Source organism: Rhinoraja longicauda, chromosome 17, assembly GCF_053455715.1.
Source record: "Rhinoraja longicauda isolate Sanriku21f chromosome 17, sRhiLon1.1, whole genome shotgun sequence".
NCBI classification, from domain to species: Eukaryota; Metazoa; Chordata; class Chondrichthyes; order Rajiformes; family Arhynchobatidae; genus Rhinoraja; species Rhinoraja longicauda.
The window spans coordinates 10,920,241-10,940,628 of record NC_135969.1 but is presented as its reverse complement, the minus strand read 5'-3'; the positions used below and the strand labels follow the sequence as shown (position 1 = coordinate 10,940,628).

Genomic DNA, 20,388 nt, shown 5'->3' with positions numbered 1-20,388 from the left:
GAGCAGTAATGACTTACTTCGTAATGCTTTTGCCCCTGAGTCAGAATGTTGTGGGTCCAAGATCCATTCCAGAGTCTCGAGCACAATAACATAGGGCCTCACTAAGTAAAAGAATACTGCCCTCTCTGAGGTTTGGTCACTGATGTAAATATAGATGGCTTGGTAGACACAAAATGCCGTAGTAACTCAGCGGGTCAGGCAGCATCCCTGGGGAGAAGGAATGGGTGACGTTTCTGGTCGAGACCATTCTTCAGGCTGATTAGGGCTTGATTGGCAAGTTTTTGGACGACACCAAAATTGCTTGAGTTGCAGACAGTGAAGAAGGCCACAGCAGGATTTATAGATCAGAAATGGGCAGAGAAGTGGCAGGAGGACTTCAGACTGAGCAAGTATGAGGTGCTTCAGTTTTGTAAGAAGTATATAATTAAAGGCAAGGGCCTTAACAACTTTGAGGTACACAGGGATCTTGGGGTGTAAGTCCATAACTCCCTAAAAGTGGCAACACAAGTAGATAGAGTGGCAAAGAAGACATAGAAACATAGAAAACATAGAAACATAGAAAAATGGGTGCAGGTGTAGGCTATTCGGCCCTTCGAGCCAGCACCGACATTTAATATGATCATGGCTGATCATCTAAAATCGGTACTCCGTTCCTACTTTTTCCCCCTATCCCTTGATTCCTTTAGCCCTAAGAGCTAAATCTAACATATAGTATGATTGCCTTCATTGGACAGAGTATTGAATACAAAAGTCAGGAAATCATGTTGCAGCTTTATAGGACTTAGGTCAAGCCGTATCTGGAGTATTGTGTCGGAAGGAACTGCAGATGCTGGTTTAAACCGGATAGACACAAAATGCTGGAGTAAATCAACGGGACAGGCAGCATCTCTGGAGAGAAGGAATGGGTGACATTGCGGGTCGAGACCCACCTTCAGACTCTGAAGAACAGTTCTGGTTGCCTCAATACAGGAAGGGTGTGGAGGCTTTGGAGAGGGCTCACATGTGGTTCACCAGAACGCTGCTTGGATTACAGGCTAATAGCTGTAAGGAGAGATTGGACAAAATTGGATTGTTTTCTCTGGAGCGCTGGAGGCTGAGTGGAGCCCCGATAGAGGTATATAAATTTATGAGAGGCACAGATAGGGTAGACTGTCAAACCTTCATCCCAGGGTGAAAATGTCAAAGATGAGATCATAGCTTGAAGGTGAGAGGGGCAAATAAATAAAGATATATTGTATTGTATTGTATTGTATTGTTTGAATTGATCTGTGGGGCAAGTATTATTTTTATACAAAGAGTGGTGGGTGCCTGGAAGGTGCTGCCAGGTATGGTGGCAGAGGCCGATATGATAGTGTCATTTACGAGGTTTATAGATAGGCACATGGATTTGCAAGGAATGGATGGAACGAATCACTTGGTGACAGAGGAGATTATTTTAACTTGGCATAATTATTAAAATGGAGATGTGGACTGAGAGCTTGTTGCTGTGCCGTACAGTTCTGTGTTCCATCTTTATGCATACTGTTTAGTTTGTAGAGTTATGTGTGTGCAGATTGGCCACTGCGTCTCCTACTTTAGCTGATTCAGAGATCCTGCATCTGTTTTAAAGCCTAATAAAACGCGACAATAAAAATAACTTCACAAATTGAAGTCGTATTTTTCTCCTGCTTCCGTTGCTCTTTCAAAAACTGGTGCAAAAACAAAATGGGATCCGACTTCAGTTTGGCCGTCCTCCAGTAGAAACAGAAGAGCAGTTGGTACTGGCAGTATCTGCCATCTTCTTGTAGAAGCGCGGTGAACTCTGCGGAATTGATCTCAGTAACTAGGATGTCTCACATTGAATAGCTGCTTCTCGGAGAAACACAGTTTGAGCTGAGACTGTGCTACAGAATTAAGCACAACAAAAGCATTGCATGAGTACCTGAGACCTCAGTTTAGATAGTGTTAACTCTGTATTTCAACCGCAACATCTTAACTCTTGACCATTTTTGGAACTGTAAAGGTCAGTAGTGTCCTGGACCATAAGGCATCCGGATGAAAATTATTCCTTTCCTGTTGCTTAGTTACTGCTGTTGATTATGAATTGGATCGCCTGGTGCTTCAGTGGAACAATTTTGCCGTTGTTATGCTCTAGCAATAAATAATAAATCACAAGATGGTTATCAGATACTGCAAGAGTTAGTGAACAAAAGAGCTCTGAATCAAATAACTAAAAGCTATTAACACTAGGGACAATTAACCATTAGTGATTGGCAATTAGTGTTAGATGTTAGACCTGCTATCAGACCAAAGTAACTTTTTTCCCCAATCTCTCACTTAAACCTTTAATTGATACCGGTGTTTTTAATTCATTGTGCATTTGCGTTTATGTGTCTGTTCAATGAAGTGTGAATGCTTTTGAAGGTGCATTTGTACCATCGCACTATCTCACCTGAGAGGCATCCTGCCAACTATGTGCAGAAACTCAAGTGTCTCTGAAGCTTCCAAACCTGTTCATGCACTGCATCTTTCATGACTCCAGGCAGTTCTGGTGCCCAATGGTGTAATTTGGAAGTGCAATCATTGCTGTTGTTCCAAATCTCACTCAAATCTTCCTCCAGGTGATTATATCGTCAGACTTTAGACATTAAAGACACAGCGCACAAACAGGCCCACTGAGTGCATGCCAACCAGCGATCACCTTGTACCTATCCTACACACTAGGGACAATTTTACAATTCTACCGGAGCCAAGTTAACCTACAACCTTGCACGTCTTTGGAGTGTGGGAGGAAACTGGAGCACCTGGAGAAAACCCACGCGGTCATAGGAAGAATGTACAAATTCGGTACAGACAGCATCCGAGGTCAGGATCGAACCCGGGTCTCTGGCACTTTGAGGTAGCAACTCTACCACTGCGCCACCGTGCCGCCCTGCAATCTTCTGAGTTGTCTTTTCTCTAATGTTGAGACGAGGAGAGGTGTGTGTGGCAGAGGCTGTCACACCCATCTGAAGAAGGGTCTTGACCCGAAACATCACCCATTCCTTCTATCTAGAGGTGCTGCCTTTCCCGCTGAGTTACTCCAGCATTTTGTGTCTATCTTTGGTTTAAACCAGCATCTGCAGTTCCTTCCTACAACACCCATCGTAATATGTGTTTCATTCGTGGTCTGGCAGCCTTAGTACCCTGATACTGAATCATGCGCCTTTACTCGACAACCAGAAAAACGTTTAGACTTCGTATTGTTACTTGTACTGAAGTGCAGTGAAAAGCTTTGTTTTGCATGCTATCCAATCAAGCCAGATAATGTTTTACATGAATACAATCAAATCACCCTCAAGTACAATAGGTAGAGCCAAGGGGAAGAGACAGAACACAGAATATAGTTCTCAGCACTATAGTGCATCAGTTCCAAATGCAAAGTCCAATGTCCAGCAATGGGGTAGAGGTGAATCAGACAGTATTCTGTCTTATGGAAGGACCATTCAGAAGCCTAATAAGAAAGGGGAAGAAGTTGTTTGTGATTCTGGTGGTGTGTGCTTTCAAACTTGTGTATCTTCTGCCCGACGGGAACAAGGAGAAGAAGGAATAACCGGGCTGGGACAAGTCTTTGATTACTTTTGCTGCTTTTCTGAGGCAGCTTTGAAGTGTAGATGGAGTCAGTGATGGGGAGTCCAGTCTGAGTGATGGACTGGGCTACACTCACAACTCTTTGCACTTTGTGGCACGAACAAGGGCCACTGAAGCATCAAATGTTCTCGTTTCACTGAATCATTGACTCTGTTTCTCTGTCTATACTTGCTGGCCTTCTCAGCAGTTTCTGGTCTTATCCTGATTTCTAGCATCTGCAGTATTTTGCTTTTGTAAGTGGCCCTCTGGAAGCAATTTATAGTCCCATAAAGCCAGTCAGGGGTATGCATTTGTAGAAACGAGAGCATGAACGCCCCCCCCCCCCTGTTTTGTTGTGGGTTTTGTGCACCACAGCAAAGTATTGAAGTGTCGATGTCTGCCAGAAGTCATTGCCAGTGGAATAAATTATTGGTGCTTCAAGGTGTGTCTTGGACCTCAATCTGCAATACTACCGCAGTAACTCGGAGCTCTGTAATCACCTGTAAAGCCTTCAACACAGAATAATCAGATGTTCTGCTCTCCTCTGACTGTGCCTGGCACCACTGATTCAATCTGTGGAGGCGCTGTGTGTGTGTGTGTTTTGGTGAAGGTTAGAGAGCCCAGTTATCGGACTCGCTCCCTTCACACTGCCGAGAGTGTGGAATAACTGAGACATTCCTCGATGACAGTTCACGCAGAGCCAAGAACACTGATCAGGTATGATTCTGGATTGGATTAGGTTTATTCACAGCCCTTTCTCGAAGTGGGAAGAACATGCATGTCCAATATTTTAATCTCCGATGGATTCTGTCCAAGTCTCTTATAATATTCCTTTGGGGGGGGGGTTTATGCCTGTGTGCAGAATGTAATCGTGGAATAGTTAAAAGCACCCTGTCAGGATGCTGGGTCTTGGTCCCATTCATCCTTACATTCACGTTACACCTGCATGTCCTTTCAGAGGGTGTCTGCAGCACGTTGGAGGGCAATGGCACTTCTGAGCAGGGGGAGTATGTGAGGGGAGGGGAGTATGTGAGGGGAGGGGAGGGGAGGGGAGGGGAGTATGTGAGGGGAGGGGAGTATGTGAGGGGAGGGGAGTATGGGAGGGGAGGGGAGTATGTGAGGGGAGGGGAGTATGTGAGGGGAGGGGAGTATGTGAGGGGAGGGGAGGGGAGTATGTGAGGGGAGGGGAGTATGTGAGGGGAGGGGAGTATGTGAGGGGAGGGGAGTATGTGAGGGGAGGGGAGTATGTGAGGGGAGTATGTGAGGGGAGGGGAGTATGTGAAGGGAGGGGAGTATGTGAGGGGAGTATATGAGGGTGTTCTGCCTCTGGCACTTCCTGGCCGAGGCAGGGTCTGAGCATGAACAGGGCTCCCGGCTTGAGCTGGCATTTTCTGCCGCTTGCTCTTCGCGTGTGAGTTTGCAGCATTGCCTCTGCAGATGTGGTCGTTCACGAAAGAGCAGTGTCATCATGAAAGCTTGGCTTGTCAGGAAGGCAAGCCTGCGTAAAAATACAACTATCGCAATAGTGGCCAATTGTGGATTATTGTGCAAATATTTTTTTTTGTTTTTTTTAAAGTGCAGACCCTGCAAATCTGAAATTCTAAAAAAATAAACACAAAATGCTGGAAAACGGTTAGACAGCTTCCGTGGAAAGAGAACCCAGGTCTGATTGCTTCTGAGGAAACTGTTGTGCATTATTTTTCTCATTGGACAAGGTGACACCTCTGACCCTCTTTAGTCAATATTATTAATACAGACTCTCCTCCTTCTTGAAAGTCCCATCTTGCTGGATGTCTGTACCCATTCCTTGGTAGTGTGAATTTGTCTCATTGTTTTGACTCTTGTGGAAAAATCCTGGGTATGTTATGCCCAAAGAGGTTCGGAAGAAGTGTTGATGCCGGGGTAGGTTGGACTGCTGAGGAGTTTAGTTTGGAGATGTAGTGGGGAAACAGGCCCTTCGACCCACCGGGTCCATGCTGACCAATGATTCCCGTACACTGGTTCTAACGTGCACACTAGGGACAATTGTAAACCTGCACGTCTTTGGAGTGTTGGAGGGAACTTGAAAACCCAGAGGAAACTCACACGGTCACAGGGAGAACGTACAAAATCCGTACTGACAGCACCCACAGTCAAGATTGAACCCGGGTCTCTGGCACTGTCAGGCAGCATATGTAGGAAGGAACTGCAGATGCTGGTTTATACTGAAGATAGACACAAAAAAAAGCTGGAGTAACTCAGCGGGGCAGGCAGCATCTCTGGAGAGAAGGAACGGGTGACGTTTTGGGTCGAGACCCTTCTTCAGACCCAACCCGAAACGTCACCCGTTCCTTCTCTCCAGAGATGCTGCCTGTCCCAATGAGTTACTCCAGCATTTTGTATCTATCTTCACTTTAAGGCAGCAACTCTACCGCTGCACCACAGGCTGCTCAGCCCAATAGTAATCATATATTCAACAGTCTGGGTTCCCTCCTGTTTTCCGCCCACACAGTCCATGCCAAATGCATTTAAAGACAGGCAAAGTGATGGTGAGATAACTCTGCTGAGAAAGAGTGTGTGGGTAAAGGCAACCTTTTGGCAGGCAATTCTATTTACATGTCTGTGTTGGTGATGTGATGCTGTGTGTCCTTGCAGTCTCCACTTCAAGCAATGGATCTAAAATACAGAGAAAAGTTGTTTTTTTTCCACTGGGAGGGTTTCTTTGCAAACTTACTTGCTTGCACTCCCTTTTCATCCCTAATTGTACATCGTTGAATCCATAAAGGAATTATTTATTTTAACCAGAGATATCCATAACCAGTAATCCAGCTAATTGTCAGACATTGCCCCAAGTTCGACATCTGGGCTTTATTATGTCCCCTTGTGCACAAAAGGGCTTTTCAATTCTCGCATAACCATCACTGGAGTGACATTCAATACGATTTTTATGCTTTCCTAAACATTCCTGTACAATTTTTCCCATTTGTGACACCATTTACTGTCTTGACAGTAGGCGTACAAATCTTTCTCCGCGACGTTCCGTGAAGCCCACTCCGTGAAACTTTTATGGCCACTATTCTGTCCTGGTATTAATCCTGTCCTTCATCGCAAGGAGGGAAATGGTATCACAAGATGGGCAAGATCTTTGCACCATATGTTCTTACAAGTATCCTGGCAGCTGGACCACTCTGGCGTGCTGGGAATTCTATTTAAACAGTGTTATTTTACTGTTAGGATTGGCAGACTGGTATCTTGAGCACATTCCTGCCAAAATGGTATCCTAGCAACATTAGCACAGCTAAGATAGACACAAAATGCAGGAGTAAATCGGTGGGACAGGCAGTATCTCTGGAAAGAAGGAATGGGTGACGTCTCGGGTCGAGACGCGAAGGAGGGGTCTCGACCCGAAACATCACCCACTCCTTCTATCCAGAAATACTGCCCGTCTCGCGGAGTTACTCCAGCATTTTGTGTCCATCTTCGGTGTAAACCAGCATCTGCAGTTCCTTCCTAGCACAGCGACATTGTGGAGATAAGGTTTGAACTGGATGCTGAGGATGAGAGAGGTGTTGCATCCCCAGACCCCCTATTATCAGAAGCGAAGACTACTCACCCTGTCCTTTAACAAAGACCATTGCTGTTCAAAACAAAATGAACAGAGTTCATGTGGAACCAGTGTCCCAAATCCAGTGTATGACCGAGATCATGGAATTGCAATGACCTCCCAGGCCCAGAACATCTTGTTTCCCAAACTCCTTGCCAATGGTTTCCACCTGTGGCCTCCTGGCAAGTGTTGTGATGACAGCAGGTGGGTTCTCCCCTTCTATGGATGGTGGGAGTTGGTGACCACTTATGAGTGTGCCCCCATGGAGGCCAGCCCACGTGGGAGTCAGATCACCAACGTGCTTGGGTAATCTTTCCCAATGGGAGCTTGCATGTGTCTATGCAGAGGGCAGATCGCAACCGTCAGTTAGATTGTGCTAGCATGTCAAGCTGAACGCATTGAGGACCAGTAAGCTGCTAAGAGACCAAGGCGAAGAAGGCACACCAAATCAATCGGGGAAAAAACTGCAGATGCTGGTGTAAGGGTGTGGACCCGAAATGTTACCCATTCCTTCTCTCCTGAGATGCTGCCTGACCCGCTGAGTTACTCCAGCATTTTGTGTCTACCTACAGCAAATCAAGCCAGGCCAAGATCGAAGAGAGGACCTGGTGAAGGGAGGACCTGGTGAGGGGGGGACCTGGTGAGGGGGGGACCTGGTGAGGGGGGGACCTGGTGAGGGGGGGACCTGGTGAGGGGGGGACCTGGTGAGGGGGGGACCTGGTGAGGGGCGGGGACCTGGTGAAGGGCGGGGACCTGGTGGAGGGGGGGACCTGGTGGAGGGGGGTACCTGGTGGAGGGGGGTACCTGGTGGAGGGGGGGACCTGGTGGAGGGGGGGACCTGGTGGAGGGGGGGACCTGGTTGAGGGGGGGACCTGGTGAGGGGGGGACCTGGTGAAGGGGGGACCTGGTGAAGGGGGGACCTGGTGAGGGGGGGAACCTGGTGAGGGGGGGACCTGGTGAAGGGGGGGACCTGGTGAAGGGAGGACCTGGTGAAGGGGGGGGGGGGGGTCGCTGAGAACAATGCGGGATCCAGCAGGGGGGCCACCTGCTGCCACGTGCGATGGAAGGCCTTGTTTGCCATTGCGCACAAAAGAGAAAACTGTTCGAACAACTGTGTGTAACTTTGTCGGCGCCAGAATCGTGGCGACTCTTGTGCACCTAAGCCTAGGTGAGGTCTGCTACATGATTTTACCGGGTCGTGTGCAAAAACAAAGCAGTTCACTGCACCTCGGTACACGTGACAATAAAGTATCAATGAATCATTGAATTGAATCATTGAGGCGTTCACAAATTGAGCTCTTGATCCAAACTGACTGAAGGATTGATAAGCAAATAATGGAAGGACTGAACAGTGTCCATTGAAATGGCAAATTCAATGTCAACTCCAGGTACAGAAAGAGAATTGGAAATGAAGATTAAGCAAAAGCAAGAAAGGGACGGAAAAGAAAACATGAAAGTGTGAATTATAAAATATTTAAAATCTGCAGCCATACTCCACAATAGAAAGAAAGAGACCACAATTTGCAATAATTGACGTTCAGTGTCTTATCTTCCTTTTACAAAAACAACTTAGTTACTGGATGTTGATTTATTTAAACACCCAGTGAGTAAGTGCCCATCTAAATTACGCCATTGCAGAATGATAAATTCTGTAATATCAAGGCTTTACTGCATTGGTCTGAATTGTCTGATATATTCCCATTTTTAGGTCTCTGCCCTTCATGTCATAAGATCATACATAAAGGGGTAAAGGCAGGAGTAGGTAATTAAGCTTGTTCCCGCTCCACTATTCAACAAGATCATGCCTAATCTTTTACCTTTGTGTCACTTTTTTCATTGAGTCACAGAGTGATACAGTGTGGAAACAGGCCCTTCAGCCCTACTTGCCCACACCGGCCAACATGTCCCAGCTACACTAGTCCCAACTGCCTGCTTTTGGTCCATTTCCCTTCAAACCTGTCCTATCCATGTACCTGTCTAACCCCTTCTTATCCCTCTCTATCCCCTTCCCCCATCCCAGTTCTCCTACTAGTCTCCGACTACATCCTATCTTTGACCTGCCCCCTCTTCTGACATCAGACTGTAGAAAGGTTAGACCTGAAACATCACCCATTCCTTCTCTCCAGAGATGCTGCCTGACCCGCTGAGTTACTCCAGTATTTTGTGTCTACCTTCGATTTAATAGACAATACAATAGGTGCAGGAGGAGGCCATTCGGCCCTTCCAGCCAGCACCGCCATTCAATGTGATCATGGCTGATCATTCTCAATCAGTACCCCGTTCCTGCCTTCTCCCCATACCCCCTAACTCCGCTATCCTTAAGAGCTCTATCTAGCTCTCTCTTGAATGTATTCAGAGAATTGGCCTCCACTGTCTTCTGAGGCAGAGAATTCCACAGATTCACAACTCTCTGACTGAAAAAGGTTTTCCTCATCTCAGTTCTAAATGGCCTACCCCTTATTCTTAAACTGTGGCCCCTTGTTCTGGACTCCCCCAACATTGGGAACATGTTTCCTGCCTCTAACGTGTCCAACCCCTTAATAATCTTATATGTTTCGATAAGATCTCCTCTCATCCTTCTAAATTCCAGTGTATTCAAGCCTAGTCGCTCCAGTCTTTCAACATATGACAGTTCCGCCATTCCGGGAATTAACCTAGTAAACCTATGCTGCACGCCCTCAATAGCAAGAATATCCTTCCTCAAATTTGGAGACCAAAACTGCACACAGTACTCCAGGTGCGGTCTCACTAGGGCCCTGTACAACTGCAGAAGGACCTCTTTGCTCCTATACCAGCATCTGCAGTTCTTTTTTTCCTATTTAAATGTTGGGATAGTCCCAGCCTCAACTACCTCTTCTGGCAGCTTGTTCCAAACACGCATCACCCTTTGTGTGAAAACGTTATCCCTCAGATTCCTATTAAATATTTTCCCCTTCACCTTAAACCTGTATCCTCTGGTTCTCGATTCACCTACTCTGGGCAAGAGTGTTTGCTAACAAAACATCCCCTCATTCTGTTAAAATTCATTCATTGGTTCTCAATGTACTGAGCCACTGTGGCTCCAGGGAGGAAGGAGAACTCCAAAGATTTGCCACCTTCTGAGTAACGACTTTCTTTTCATCCTACTCCATAATGGCTGACACTTTGATTTGAGTTTGTGACTCTTGGTTTAAGAACTCAAGCCAAGCAAGGTATCATTTCTTGCATCTACTTTGTTAGGATCTAGACCGTTCCTCGGATTTTAGATTTCCCTCTCTGCTGGGGTTTCGTACACCATCTCAGCCATTCATAGAAACATAGAAAATAGGTGCAGGAGTGGGCCAGTCAGCCCTTCGAGCCAGCATCGCCATTCAATATGATCATGACTGGTCATCCAAAATCAATATCCTGTTCTTGCTTTCTCCCTATATCTCCTGATTCCATTGGTCCTAAAAGCTATAACTAACTCTCTCTTGAAAAGATCCAGTGAATGGCCTCCACTGCCTTCTGTGCCAGAGAATCCTACAGATTCACAACTCTCTGAATAATAGGTGCAGGAGTAGGCCATTCGGCCCTTCGAGCCAGCACCACCCTCAATATGATCATGGCTGATCATCTAAAATCAGTACCCCATTCCTGCTTTTTCCCCATATCACTTGATTCCTTTAGCCCTAAGAGCTAAATCTAACTCTCTCTTGAAAACTTCCAGTGAATTGGCCTCCACTGCCTTCTGTGGCAGAGAATTCCATAGATTCACAACTCTCTGGGTGAAGAAGTTTTTCCTCATCTCAGTCCTAAATGGCCTAGCCCTTATTCTTAAACTGTGACCCCTGGTTCTGGACTCCCCCAACATTGGGAAATTTTTCTTCCTGCATTTAGCTTGTCCAATCCCTTAAAAATGTTATGTTTCTATAAGATCCCCTCTCATCCTTCTAAATTCCAGTGAATATAAGCCCAGTCGATCCATTCATTCATCCTATATCAGTCCCGCCATCCCGGGAATTAACCTGGTGAACCTATGCTGCACTCCCTCAATAGCAAGAATGTCCTTCCTCAAATTAGAAGACCAAAACTGCACACAATACTCCAGGTGTGGTCTCACCAGGGCCTTGTACAACTGCCGTAGGACCTCCTTGCTCCTATAACTCAAATCCTCTCGCAATGAAGGCCAACATGCCATTTGCTTTCCTCACTGCCTGCTTACCTTCCTGGGACTCGTTGTCTGCTGAACCAAACCTCAACCACAGACTCCACTGTTTCTGCAATGAACTGGTGCAATGAACCACAGAGCGCTTATGGACATAAAGACGTTCAGTTACGATGATAAAATGCACCACCGACATGACTTAATAGTGCAATTTAAATAGTTTTGCAAAGGTACAAGAAACGTTTTATGTAGTTTAAACTTTTTCTCCCCATGCCAACCAGAGAGCAGTCCTGCCTCCCATCCACCTCACTGGAGACCCTCGAACTATCTTTCATCGGACTTTACTGGAGTGTACCTTGCACTCAACGTTATTCTCTTTATCTTGTACCTGTATACTGTGGACATCTTGATAGTAATCGTGTTTAGTCTTTCCGCTGTCTGGATAGCAAGCAACAAAAAAGCTATTCACTCTACCTCGGTACACGTGACAATTAAACTAAACCAATCGCTGTTGTTAAATCATGAGTTTTATGTTGGAATGGGTCTTCAATCAACCTTTACTATGGAACACAAAGACGTTTCCAAATTACAATTAATAAACCTAAATATTATATTTTCTGCAATTCAGACAAAGATATTTCAATCTGCAATTTAAGTAGGGTCTTGGAAGTGGTGATATGTTATTAATCTTTGCCAACAATGAAAACATTTGCAGATGTTCTCAATAGTAATAACAGAATGTAAAGAAGGTGGGCCAAATTGGTCCAGGTAGGGCCATCCATTCACATTGCACTCTTCTCTGTGGCAAGCTTGTTGTGATGTGGAAACACCGATAATTAATGTGAGAATCATTATTTTTTTTCAAACTGAGACAGTCAAATCCAGTTAGATTTTTTTTCATTTTTTTCAAACTATAGTTCTTCCATGGGAGGCAGCTGAGGAAGTTGTTGCATTAAAGTCAGAGTCATTAATGTATCAGTCAACTTTTAATATGTATTATTGATACCTGCTTTATTTTGTATTTGTTGAAGCAGAGACATCCATCGATGTTGATAACAATGACTTTTCCCAGTTATTTAAAGGCCAATTAGTGGGAATTACTCATAATTACCGGAATGAACCTGTAATTGACTTAATTATGTCCTTATTTAAGCCGCACCAATGCAAATCATTGCCTAACTCAGTTAGCATCTGAATATCACTATTACGACATGCTGCACCTGTGAGTAACATGGAAGCTTGTTATTGTGAAATTTGTAAAATAATATATAAAAGCTCTGTGAGCCACAAAAAGCTGGAGCAACTCAGCGGGAAAGGCAGAATTTCTGGAGAGAAGGAATGGGTGACGTTTCGGATCGAGACCTTTCTTCAGACTGTGACCCCGTGGGTTTTCTCCAGATGCTCTGGTTTCCTCCTCACTCCATAGATGTGCAGGTTTGTAGGTTGATTGGCTTCTGTAAATTGTCTCTAGTGTGTCGGATAGATCTAGTGTACGGATGATCGCTGGTCGGCACGGCCTAGGTGGGCCAACGGGCCTGTTTCCGGGCTGTATCTCTAATCTAAACTAAACTAAACTAGATCAGTCTGAAGAAGGGTCTCCACCCAAAACATCACCCATTCCTTCTCTCCAGTGATGCTGCCTGTCCCGCTGAACTACTCCAGCATTTTGTGTCTACCTTCGATTTAAACCAGCATCTGCAGTTCTTTCCTAAACTAAAGATGGAACAGATTTAAGTAATCAACTCTGCATCAAAAGAAAGGCGTTTCTTCACCCAGCTGTCTTCTTCATGGGAAGTCACTTGGATCGAGGATGACTTGTTTTTCTCTGGTTCCCTGGGTTCTGAGGTAACTGCTCCCTCCTGAGTTGGAGTCACAAACACTTTCACACATGAAGCAGGAAAGGGCCGAGTGGATAGATGGCTGCTGGTGCTTCCACATTGTGTTCCCGGCACAGGGAATCAAGGTATTCAGTGCCAAAGCAAATGCATTTTCCTTTTGTTGGGTGGTCACAGGTCAGGTGAATGGTGAGTGGGAGTGGGTGGAATGTTGCATTTCTTCATGTAGTTATATTTCCCTGTCTAGCTGGTAATCTCCTTCATGTGTCGGATGGAACTGCTGACGCTTGTTTAAACTGAGAGACAGACACAAAAAGCTGGAGCAACTCAGCGGGTCAGGCAGCATCTCTGGAGAAAAATAGGTGACGTTTCAGGTCGAGACCCTTCTTCAGACTGAGAGTCAGGGGAAAGGGAAACGAGAGATATAGATGGTGACCTAGAGAAACTTGTAACAAGTGAATGAAAGATCTACAACCACGTTTATCTTTTTGCATATCTTTCATTCATGTGTTCTATATCTCACTATATCACCGTATATATCTCTCGTTTCCCTTTCTCCTGACTCTCAGTATGAAGAAGGGTCTCAACCCAAAACATCACCTATTCCTTTTCTCCAGAGATGCCGTCTGACCCACTGAGTTGCTCCAGCATTTTGTGTATACCTTCGATTTAAACCAGCATCTGCAGTTCTTTCCTGCACAGAATGGTTCAGGAGTCTGGTGTTGGAATGTGAATGGGTGCCTGTCCAACACAGCTGACTCAATGTACCCAGGGACTCCACACTGGAGATGTTTGTCCCACAGAGGATGTGGCCACTTTGGAGCACTTTGTGGAGATATCCTTAGTAGTATCACCCCAGTACCTTGTGGTGCAAGCAGTAGGAGGTCCAAAAAATTGCAGAGAATTGTGGACGCAGCCCAGACCATCACGCAAACCAACCTCCCTTCCATTGATTCCATGTACACTTCGCACTGCCTTGGCAAGGCTGCCAACATAACCAGTCTGGATGAGTCTCACCCTGAAGATAGACACAAAAAGCTGGAGTAACTCAGCGGGACAGGCAGCATCTTCTTGGCAGCATCTTCTTGGGTGACGTTTCGAGTCGAGACCCTTCTTCAGATTAGTTAGGGAAAAGGGAAACAAGATTTATATACGATGATGTAGAGAGATAAAGAACAATGAATGAAAGATATGCAAAAAATTAACGATGATAAAGGAAACAGGCAGTTTCTTCCTGCGCATTGAGTCTCACCCTGGACACTTTCTTCCCCCCTCACCCATCAGGCAAGAGGTACAGAGGTGTGAAAACACACACCTCCAGATTCAGGGACAATTTCTTCCCAGCTGTTGTCAGGCAACTGAACCTTCCTTTCACCAACTAGAGAGCAGTCCTGACCTCCCATCTACCTCATTGGAGACCCTTGAACTATCTTTTATCAGACTTTACTGGAGTGTATCTTGCATTAAATGTTATTCACTTTATCCCGTACCTGTACACTGAGGACGTCTTGATTGTAATCATGTTTAGTCTTTCCGCTGTTTGGATAGCAAGCAACAAAAAGGCTTTTCACTGTACCTCGGTACACATGACAATTAAACTAATCTAAACTAATCGCTCTTGGTAAATCATGAGTTTTATGCTCGGATGGATCCTCATTCAACCTTTGCTATGGAACACATTGGAAGGGAAGTATACACTTCATTTATCAAGGTCCACCTTCGCTGAGAGGTGGCTCCTGAGAGTTGTGAAATGGTCCACATTTTCCAGGGTCTCACCATTCATCTTTATTGTTAGAGGACAGTGTTGCACCTTGGGGACAAAGTGGTGGAGGACCTCTGCCTTGTAAGTGTTGAGCGTGATGTCCATCCTCATGCGCTCCAAGGGATGATCCATTGATGATATGGAGTTTGACCTCCAAAGACACAGACACAAATGTTGTCTGCTTACTGCAGTTTAAACACTGAGTTTGCTGTGTGGGTGCTGGGGGTTGTGTAGTCTCCCATTAGATTTGCAGATTAGCGTCACTCTGGTGGCAAGATTGTTGGAGATGAGATGCAGCATTGCAGTGAGAAAGGCTGGGGGGGGGGGGGGGGGGGGGGGGAAGCATTGGCGCAATAACATACTCTAGCTTAGTACTGGAGACTGGCTCAGTTGGAAATCACAGGACCATAGCTTGTATGCCATCATAAAGCAAAATAAAATGGAGGTGATTTGTATTGGTAGCAATATTGAAGAGAGTGCTTCTCTTGTCTCAGTCAAAACCGTTAAATTCTTCAGTACATTGGAAAATGCACACGTACAGTGGTAGGTGGTGCCCCCAGAACTTGTAGTTGTCACATCGTGAAGATTGTGCCCATTGTGCTTCTGGATGGAAGGAATCCATGCTGATCTGGGACACAACACCTTGGCCACTAGGAGGCGGCAGTTAAGGAGGCCACTGGCAATGACTGCCTGTGAATTGGAGTCATAGGTCATACAGCCCAGAAACAGGCCCTTCATTCCATAACAACCATGTCAACCATTTTTGCCCATCTATGCCAATCCCATTTGCCTACTGTCGATCCATATCCTACACCGAAGGCCCATGTGAGTGCCTGTCTAAATGTGCCTTAAAGGTAGTGATTGTATCTGACTCCACCACCTCTTTTGTTAGCAAGTTCCAGATATCAACATCTCTGCGTATTTTTAAAAAAAAGACGTTCTCCTTAAATCCCCTTTAAAACTTCTTCTTATCACCTTAAGTCTACGCCCTCTTGTTTTTTGATACCTTGTTGTGGTCAGCAATCAATTGTCAGATCAGGCGACAGCGTGAATCTCTGACTGCGTCACACCCACGACCTTGAACAAGTTCTGGCAAATTTGTTGGGATAGGAGGGAGTTCCACCCATCCTGTAACCATCCTGTGCTCAGCTGAGCAGCCAGGTTTCTAGGACTGAGTGCTGTATTCGACTTTTAGACTTTAGCGATACTGTGCGGAAACAGGCCCTTCGGCCCACCTGGTCCACGCCGACCAGCGATTACCCCGAACACTAGCACGATCCTACACGCTGGGGACAATTTTCAATTCAACAGAAACCAATTAGCCTACAAACTTTTACGTCTTCGGAGTGTGGGAGGAAACCGGAGCACCCAGAGAAAACCCACGCGGTCACAGGGAGAAAATATAAACTCCGTACAGACAGCACCCGTAGTCAGGATCAAACCGGGACTCTGGTGCTGCAAGGCAGCAACTCTAACTGTGTTGCCCTCATGTCCCAATCCAATGACGGGGAAGGTTGACCTCAAAGATAAAATCCTGCTGCTGATCTGACAGCTAATGCAAAAATGAAAAAAAAGATTTGAGATTATAGTACGTATATTGTGTTGTATAACATCCTTGTGCCATCTTTTCTCCTCTGGCCTTTGTCACCTACTCCACTCATATGCTAATCATACCCCTCCCCTCACTTCTATCCACCTATTACTTGCCAGGCTTTATCCCCACCACCCCCCACCTATCTTTCTCAGCTTTCTCTCGTCTACTCCAATCTGTCTGAAGAAAGGTCCTGACCCGAAACATTGCCTGTCAATTCCCTGAGTTCCTCCAGCATGTTGTGTTTTGCTCAGGATTGCAGTATCTGCAATTTCGTGTATCTCTGTGATCCAGCATAATCCTTGTGATGGAGGAATAGGAGATGAGGATACAATCAGAAGGGAGTCTTCAGTGGTGCCTGTACAGTAGGATTGAAAAGCTACCTTCTTTTGAAACTGTGTGAAATACAAGGCAATTTAATGAGGCCGAGGGAGAGGCTACTAACTTGAATATACACTATAGATAGTAAACAATGTGGCTTGCTGTGGTTACAGACAGTTCAATGGAAACAGAAGAGGACATATTGGATTCAGTCTTTACTTTTAAAGATATGGCATGGAAACAGGCCCTTTGGCCCACCAAGTCCATGCTGACCCATTGATCACGCATTCACGCAAGTTCCGTTATCCCACTTTCACATCAACTCCCTGCACACGAGCAGCAATTTATAGAGGCCAATTAACCTACAAACCCGCATGTCTTTGGGATGTGGGAGCAAACCAGAGCACCTGGAGCATGTTAGCGAGGTCTCGGGACCTGGTAGGAAGAACATGCAAACTCCACACAGACAGCCCGAGGTCAGGATCGAACTCGGGTCTCTGGCACTGTGGGACAGCGGTTCTACCAGCTGAACCATTGTGCCCCCCTAGTCTGAAGAAAGGTTCTGACCCAAAAAGTCGCCTGTCCATTTCCTCAACAGATGTTAACTGATCCGCTGAGTTAATCCAACATTTTTTGTTCGGCTCAATGTTAGTTACTGTATGTTTAATAATTTTGACTGGATTTGTTTCTCAATTAAACCACAGATAAATTTGCCTTGGAGCACATGCACTAGAAAAACATTGAGAATGCAGTGTTGTGAAAAGTCCTTCAACATTATATTATACTGGCAGTCATTTTCAGCTGACCTTTCCATTCCTCATTCCAAATTTATAGCTTTCTATAATTTCCGAGAGCTTTGGGTAAAGATGATCCTTTTACGACCTTTTAAAACATGTTATTGAATGAATCATCTTTCTCTGTCTATGGCATTAGTAGATGGCAGGCGCTCTGAGTAGGCATTAATGTGTATTGGACATCCGGGGGTGTGTGATTGAGTGGGTGGGCCTCCTGGAACGTAATTAATGTTCTTACGAATATACTAGTGAATAGTGTCGCCGAAAGTGTACTGACTCACAGAGGGATGATACTTGGGATTTCAATGAAGCTGAATTTTAAAACATACAACACATTATCAAATGGCAAAGTTTGTGTGTTGATACCACCGTCCGGCACGGTGGCGCAGCGGTAGAGTTGCTACCTTATAGCGAATGCAGCCCCGGAGACCCGGGTTCAATCCCGACTACGGTGCTGCCTGAATGGAGTTTGTACGTTCTCCCCGTCACCTGCGTGGGTTTTCTCCGAGATCTTCGGTTTCCTCCCACACTACAAAGACATACAGGTATGTAGGTTAATTGGCTTGGTGTATGTGTAAATTGTCCCTAGCGTGTCTAGGATCGCGGTAATGTGCGGGGATCGTTGGTCGGCGCGGATCCGGTGGGCCGAAGGGCCTGTTTCCACGCTGTATCTGTAAAGTAAACTAAAGTAAACTAAACTAAACAATCTAATGGAATCCAGTGTGGAAACAGGCCCTTTGGCCCAACTCGTCCATGGCATCCAAGGTTTAGAAATAGGAGATTAGACCAAAAGCAATGGTGCTTTTCTTGTCACGTGTGCAACTGGAGAGTGACATTTTTTTGCATATTTGCTCATGTGGGCACCGCTATGTTTTGGCGCCAAAGTCCAAAGTCGGGTCTGCTGCGTGCTCGGTCTACAGAGTGACTCCAGATCTAGGTAAGTCCCATGCTCCTGCACGGCCCTCCTCCATCACCTTTGACCAGATCGGTCAGGGAACCAACGTCCCTCTCTTCGCCAGGCCATCTTTGTGTTCCGGGGTCATCTCCTGCAGCCCACCTTGAAGGCGCTGGAGTCCTTAACTGTGTGTGATACAAAAACATATCTTGAAAGAAAGAGGTAAAATCAGAAGGGAACGTGAAAAAGACTTAATTCTGACGAGGAATATTACAATTAAAAATATCAAAGAGATTTATGAATCCAAATTTGATCCAATGGAAGGAATTACTTAATATTCTATTGAAGTGTGTGAAGAATTGACATCACCTTCTGGTCAAAGACAACAAAACAAGTTTGTTCAAGAACTTAAAAGAAATTCAGAAAACCTAAGGATAGAATTCCATATAGTTTAGTTTAATTTAAAGATACAGCTTGGAAACAGGCCCTTCAGCCCACCAAGTCCACGCCGACCAATGATCACCTGCACACTAATTCTATCTTACACACTAGGGACAATTAACAGAAACCAATTAACCTACAAGCCTGCACGTCTTTGGGATGTGGGAGGAAACCGGAGCACCCGGAGAAAACCCACACAGTCACAGGGAGGAAGTACAAACTCCAAACTGACAGAATTAAGTCTTTACACTTTCACTTCTGATTTTACCTCTTTCGTTCACGATATCGTTTAGTCAGGATCGAACTCGGGTCTCTGGCGCTGTAAGGCAACACCTCTACCGCTGCACCCCAAAAAGGGCTCGTCTGGGATTTGAAACCGGGATCTCTTGCACTGAAAGCGAGAATCATACCCTTACACCAACGAGCCAAGATGTATAAAAGATTCAAGAGTGTTTATTCGTCAAATGCACAAGATATGAACGAGAACAATGAAACTCTTACTTGCTGCAATTTTACAGTCTAATTGGATGCGACAACAACAATGCATTATCAGTCACTCGAAGTTAAGTGTACCACGATAGTGCAAAGCATGACGTACAGAGAGCAACCACGGAAGGCAATGCCTTTGTTGGTTCGGTGCTGAGATCGGGTTGTGGTTAAGGTTATGCAGAGTGGTTCAAGAACCTGATAATTGATGGGAAGAAGCTGTTCTTGATCCTGGAGGTAATGTGTCCAAGACTCCTGAACCTTGTGGTAGTGGTGGGAAGAGAACGTGGTTCGGATGATGTGCGTTTTTGATGATATTGGTAGCCTTCTTGAGACAGTGTTTTCTATAGATTCCTTCGATGGTAGGATGTCAGTATCAGTAATGAATCTGACCCTGTCCACCACTTTCTGCAGTTTGTAAATAGTGAAGGCCTGACCATTTATTGTATTACTAGACAAAGTGGACCCGTTGGGCCCAAACCTCTCCTGCATTGGTGCAGCACCCTGTCCAACCCCCCTCCCCTCTCTCCTCAACCCCCCCCTCTCTCCTCAACCCCCCCCCTCCCCTCTCCCTTCTCCCCCACTCCCCCCTCCCTCCTCCCCTCCCCCTCCCCTCCTTTTAAACTTTAAAATGTGAATAACTTTAAAAATATAACACCGATTTCAATAAAACTACTTGCATTATCACTAAAGTGACAATGGTGAGTAAGGTGGGCCTAAAATTGTCGCGCTATCGTGTACCATTTTGGCTGAAGTTCAGTCACAAACAAGATAACAAACGAGAGTTTTAGTATGTAGATTATGTTAATGTATCCATAAATCTGCAGCAGGCAGGAATATCATTATGTGTAGGAAGGAACTGCAAATACTGGTTTATATCGAAGGTAGACACAAAGTGCTGGAGTAACTTCATTATTATGTTTCCAGTGCATTTGACAATTAAACACTCTTGATCCTTGAGTTTTG

The 20,388-nt window shown here is 45.4% G+C and overlaps 1 protein-coding gene across 4 annotated transcripts in view; it reads left to right on the top strand.

Moving 5' to 3' along the window:
- The window catches only part of LOC144601747 (uncharacterized), a 90,232-nt gene that overhangs the window by 23,882 nt on the left and 45,962 nt on the right, over positions 1 to 20,388 (top strand). The window contains exon 1 of one of the 4 annotated variants that reach the window (XM_078414098.1): positions 4,171 to 4,305. The exons of 1 other annotated variant lie outside the window; for it this stretch is intronic. The gene's annotated coding sequence lies outside the window, so the exon portion shown is untranslated. Of the gene's footprint in view, positions 1 to 4,170; positions 4,306 to 18,063; positions 18,146 to 20,388 lie in introns of those variants that run through there. 2 more of the 4 variants (XM_078414100.1, XM_078414101.1) reach the window with 2 other exon arrangements.